The sequence below is a fragment of the Alosa sapidissima genome, chromosome 14 (assembly GCF_018492685.1).
Source record: "Alosa sapidissima isolate fAloSap1 chromosome 14, fAloSap1.pri, whole genome shotgun sequence".
NCBI lineage: Eukaryota > Metazoa > Chordata > Actinopteri > Clupeiformes > Clupeidae > Alosa > Alosa sapidissima.
Window position 1 is genome coordinate 28,235,891 of NC_055970.1, and position 6,262 is coordinate 28,242,152.

Sequence of the window (6,262 nt, forward strand, 5' to 3'; positions counted from 1 at the left end):
GTTGCTCCACTGTCCATCATCGTACAAAGGTGTTAGTGCATAGTTGCTTCTCAATGGAACAAGTCCAGACCGAACATCCCGATCTCAAATTTTGTGCTTTCCAGGCTAGTTTCTTTAATGATGAATGAATGAATTCATCAACAAATGAAAATGTTACGTTCTACACACAAGAAATATGCCTACAGATGTTTGAGGCCTAAGGCATAGTTAACTGTTGATGTTGTTGTTAGCCAGTGTCACCATGTCGTCAACAGGGTATCTAAACCGTGTAATCCAACTCTTAAAAGGCACATCACTTTAACTCTAGTCAGAATATAAGTCTGATTCTGCTCCATTGGAACGTAATTATGGGGCGTGTTTCAACCGATAGAGGGGGGAATGCCTCTGCACTCAATTGGATAGACCTAACCAATCAGAGCAACGAAATAGCTTACTGTGAGATGTAGGAATAGGGCTGCACGATTATGGCCAAAATGATAATCACGATTATTTTGATCAATATTGAGATCACGATTATTTATCACGATTATTAATACATTTTTTGTGACAAAAATATTTTTTCCCTTAAACATATTGGACTTGCTATCTGGCTCACCCAAATTATTCCCCTCACATTTACTCCCCAAAATGACTGCAAATATAGATTGACTGCGACTTCCAAACTTCCAGCTTGCTACTTTGTTTATATTTGGGGAAACGTTAATGGCAACGTAGCCTGAAGTTAATCACAACGTCATCTATCGCTGGGGAAAAAATAGCTAGCTATGATAACCTAATTATATGCTTGGCAGGCCGGATTAAAGTGTGGCGGGCCGGATCTATGATAAACTAATAAATGCTCAGCGGGCCGGATTAAAGTGCGTGGCGGGCGGGCCGCAGTTTGGACACCCCTGGTTTAGTCATTCGTTGATATGTAACACTGACGTGTAGGCTACAATTTCATTATTGTTCACTCGTTTTGAGTAGGCTGTGTCTTGAAATGCATATGCATTGTAGGTTGCACATGTAGCTTATAAAATACATGAATATAATTCACGGATCCCGTCGTTAGCTCAACTCTTATTATAGGCTATATCGGAGGAAGCAAACCAGGACTAAAAGTTAACGTGATAAAAAGGCACATGTGATGTGTTTCACGGTATGAGTTGAGAGCCCTGCTTTGCTTAAGTGTTTGGTTTACTCCACTTGCCTGAAATCCGAAATATTTTCGAACAACGGATGATTCGTTTCGAGGGACAAGCTCTTGGCCTGCTGTGCCACACATTTGATTTTTGATCGTCGTTTTTTTGTATAGTCTAACTAGCCTACTAATAGTTAACATAATGCTACTAGTCCACACTGCATCCAAACTGAGCACTGCATCAGGCTGAGCAGTGCAGGGAACAGTTGTCATTGGTAGGCTGCATGCAGGCACATTGTTTTGTAGCGGAGTGTTCTATGGGTTGCCAGGTTGGTTCAATGGGTAGAGCACGCATTTTTAATATCGCTCGATCACGCAAATTTGATCGTGGGAAGCCAAAATCGTGATTGTGATTAAAATTCGATTAATTGTGCAGCCCTATTTGTTACTTGTGTGTGTTATAGTGTTTTTTTTCTTCAGAGAGACATGAGTTTACTTGGTCAATATACAGACGTTAGCAGGTGTTGACTCGACGTCTGCGAGTGAGCCAGGTATGATAGCAGCTCTATGATCCCAGGTCCCTGCTAACGCCTGTATACTGACCAAGTAAACTCAAGTAAAGTCACAACACTCAAAAAATCCTCCATAAAAATGCATGGGGTTAGTTTGTAACGCCAATATGGCAGTTGTCTACACATATCCCGCCCCTTCCGTGGCAAAAAAGTCAACATGTGAACATTGTACCAATCATGTGGTGTGTTGTGAATACATCGTGCCAATCATGTGTTGTGATCTCACTGCTGGAGCGAGGTTGGTGTTGTGAAGTCTTGCGCACGCCAAAATAGATGCCCGATAAGTGCCCAAAAAGCACTACAATATGGCTGCTGAGTGGAAGGACTTGCCTAAAAGGACTTTGGGTTTACTTACTGTACAGCTATGTAAATGACTACTGTTAGCCTAAACTGCCATCTTTTAGCTGATTTCTACAGGGTGTCTGTTCTACTGCTCAGAGCCTAAACTCGTCATTCAAGGATACAAGGATACAAGGAAGTTTATTGTCACATGCATATAGTTACTGGAAGTAAGAAATGCAGTGAAATTATGTCTGGTGTCAGCCTATTTGTGCATTAATGGGGGGGGGGGGGGGGTAAAAAGTGCAGTAGAAGAGGGGTTTAGTAGATTAAGTGGCAAGGGCTGCATAAAAAAGGTGGGGGGCACCAACAAGGAGCAAGGATTCAAAAAGAGAATATTATTTTTTAAGTATTGAAGTATTTGGAGCCTGAAACGAAGGAATAGTTCAGTTGGAAATTCAACTGCCATTTGAAGAAAGATTCATTGATTCGTTACTAAGCCCAACCAGTCTACCAGAAAATGTCAAACTTGCACCAAACTACATTTTGGAGATGAACAGATGTGGCTGCAAGAGTGAAAATCCTTATAGCTCTAACAGATGCAGTTGCCAGGTTAATGGTGCCTTGCACAATATTCTCTGCATGTTTTAGGGTAGGATGAGCCAGAACTGGACAATTATCAGAACTAATACTAGGAAAAGTGTACATATTCAGAATTATTACAGGCAATATCTATAATTATTATACACACGTTTGCAACAATTGCTAGCGTTTCGTTAGCCTGCCTCTTTGCTGTGGATGCAGGATGTAAACTGATCCTGCTTCGGTCGGCGGGTACGATACACTGAACTTGCAAGTGGGATATTCTTCCTACAGGCAGTAGGGGCGGGCGAGAGAGTCTTCATTCGCCCTGTAATAAGTCATTTAACCATATACCGACTTACAAAGATGAGTAATTAACACGAAAACGTTGCCTGGTGTCCCTTTAAATTAGAGAAAACTTGTAATACAAATTTCCTGTGTAAAAGACTTTTCATCTAATATGTGAACACAATGAAAAAGTAATTTTGAACCCGGCTTCATGATGTTCAGATTTTTTCTTTTTAAACTTTATGCAAATCAGCACATATTTAAAGGGAAACTTGGCAGGATTTCCCCCTCTGCTGGAGAAATTGTGCATTATGCTATTTCAAACTGTGGGAAAAGGTAACGATAAAGCACATGGATTTGTTTACAAGCTAGCGAACGGTTAGCATAAGTTTGGCAGAACTATGTGGATGTTACAAGGTAAGAAACACGATTTAAAACTAGTTTCTTGTTTCTCACTTCTCTTTCCGGGACGGTAGTCTCAATGTTGCAAGGTTGGTTTTTCGCCTGAGGACGCTAGGCGCAGCGGGGAAAGTCACCATTTTCACCGGAACAGGTCATTTAACCATCCAAATGATTTCTAAACGGGTTTATTACGTTGAAATAGTTGCCAAGTTCCCCTTTAATTAGATTGTGCCTAATTTGCATATTCAAACATTACATTTCAGATAACTTGTAATACATTTTTTTTCCATATTAATGTAAGTAATCAACTGGGGAAGTTTCATAGTGATATCTGCTAGTTAATTTGTTTACCCTATTCACCTGTAGTGTCTCACCTTGTATTCAATACATTGAACAAGAAAGGGTTAATATACAAAATTGCCCAAGGGATATCACTGGGCACCCTCCTAAATCTTAAAGAGAATACCCCTAGTCTACAAGATTCTGCAAAAAAAAACTTTAACCGACAAAACCAGGTCTGACCCCATGGCTGCTGGACTACAAGGTCTACAGTACATTCATGTCTCCAACTTTGGTCTTTAGGTTTCAAAATGTGTTTAAATTGTTCTACATTTCATAACAGGCCAAATACAAAATAAATGTTACAAATATTGCCTAGATATAGGTAAATATTAAAACCAGAGGATATACAGATGACTAAGTTTGTGAAAGGAGCCTTAATGATCACAAAATGCTAAGCATGCATTTAGGCTTTTTGAGTTTCTTAAAACTGAGCTGTGCTTAAATTGTTCTTAAATACATGATTTCATAACAGGCCAAACATAAAAGAAATGTATATAGCCTAGATATCTGTAAATATGAGATGATCAGATGATTTACAGTTCTATGTAATAGGCCTATGTCATGTTTCATGTTTTTGTAATGTTTCATACAGTGATGCAAGACCACTGCTGTGAATAAGCTAAATACAACTTTGATCATTTTTATAGCCTACTACTATATAGTTAACTTTTGGCCTTGGTGCCCTGTCATGTGGCCTTTGTGCCCCCCACCAAATATGCCCAATTGAAGGCCAAGTGGCCTTGCCCCTAAAATGGTGAAATTCCAAGCCTGTTTGTATATCACATTTTTATATTTGTATTTTGTATTTGGATATTTATAAATGTATGTATATGTATATATATCCTTTTATATATATTTAAATCATTTTGAGACAATCCTCACTCCATAGTTTTGGTTCTTTTTTTGTAGGCGAACTTCAGAGGTCTATTCTAAAATGGAAAAGTTCTAAACTCTCTGGTGCATAGCGACAAAAACAAAGGAAAGAGGAGGAGGAGAACAAACCCCAGAGGTATGTATTTTCATCTCAGACATTAGTTCTAAAGTTTAATCCAAATTGTGTGACTGTTAATGACGTTTCATTGCTGGTAGAAGCTAGCTAGAATAGCATTCTCCGCTAGCACTAGGTAGAATAGCATTCTATTCTATTCTATTCCTAGTAATAGTAGGGGGGCCTATGTGTCTAATTTGGGGGCTTGTGGGATTCGCATGTTAATTTTTGGAGAGTATTATATTTTTGTTCTAGGGGTTCTTAAGAGTAAAAAAAAAAAAACATGTCTCCATTTTTGAAGTTTCTGAAGGACCCAAATCAAAGGTCAAATTCAGAAAAGGTCAAATTTGGTGTTTTGTCCATAAACCTCACATTGCCTGGTATTATAGAATAGGGTTTGGTGCCAAAAAGCAAAGATATTCTACAAGGTAGTGTGCAAAAGTGGACTACATAAACAATACATCATTATAAAACATTTTTAGGCTGGTGATTGATTTCTTTAACAAGAAATCGTGCCTAAAATGCTCAAAATTGTCCGCTTAAAAAATAATACCTCAATATCAATACTATCAATTCATGCCTATTAGTGTGCTTGAGTGTAGGCCTAGCCTGCTCTGACAGTTCTTGTCTACACCCATTCAGAGCACAAAGTGCAGAGATCTCTGTTAAATCAAGTTTAATAGACTTTTACATAGCTAGTACCAGTTGAAGTCTGTAAGGCCTTTGGTAGCCTATGTAAGTGTAAAGAAAAGAAAGGGTAAAAGGATCAGATAGACAAACAGGCAGGAGAGAAAGAGAGACACAATGACAGTTGGCTGTTGATAGCTGGCCGTTATAGAATTTAGAATATCGAATAACCTGAAGCAAATAGTGCTCTGTTCTTCATGGTTGGTGATATTAGTGACCTTCTAGCCTTCTACATTTGAGCAAGCACACTTTCATAATTCATGGTGGCACAGTCTAGTTAGGTTATATTCTGAGGTGTGTCTTTCTGTTAGTCAGGTGATGGCACACATTCTCTACAGCAAAAGAAAACAGATGTTGGGCTATGTATCCAGTGACAGATATGTGTGGACTGGTGAATGACCCATCACAACAAACTTCTTGTTTTTGTCAATGAGAGAGGAGAGTATGGAGATGGTGAGCACAGATCAGCCAACGATTACAATGTTACAGTGCAGTTATTTTACAACAGAACAAAGCAGTTTGACACAGGGACTGCTACAAATCCACCTGTAACAGTGAGCATCTGCAGCATGCTAAGATTCACTACCAGAAATCATGTGAAGCAGGCAGGACTCGGTGTCTTCAGAAAAGACGTGGTAGACCATCTTCTGAACCTGCAGCAACACCTGCAACTGCATCAAGTCCATCTAGAGGGACTTTGTACACTGGTTCAGCAGCAGCTGCTGCCATCATAGATAAGTGCTTCTTCTGTCAGAAGCAGACAAAAGAGTGTGTTCATGAGGTGTCCTCTTTCAATGCAGGCAAGCAACCAAGAGATATAAGTAATATTTTGAAGTCAATGCGACTTTTAACAGGTAGTCAGTGTAAAGATGCTAGGATGGGGGAAATATGTTTATATTTTTTTGGTCCTAGTGAGTGTGCGACCAGTTGCATTTTGTATAAGCTGTAAGCTCTTTAGACAGGTATTATTACAGCCAGCGTATAGAGCATTGCAATAGTCTA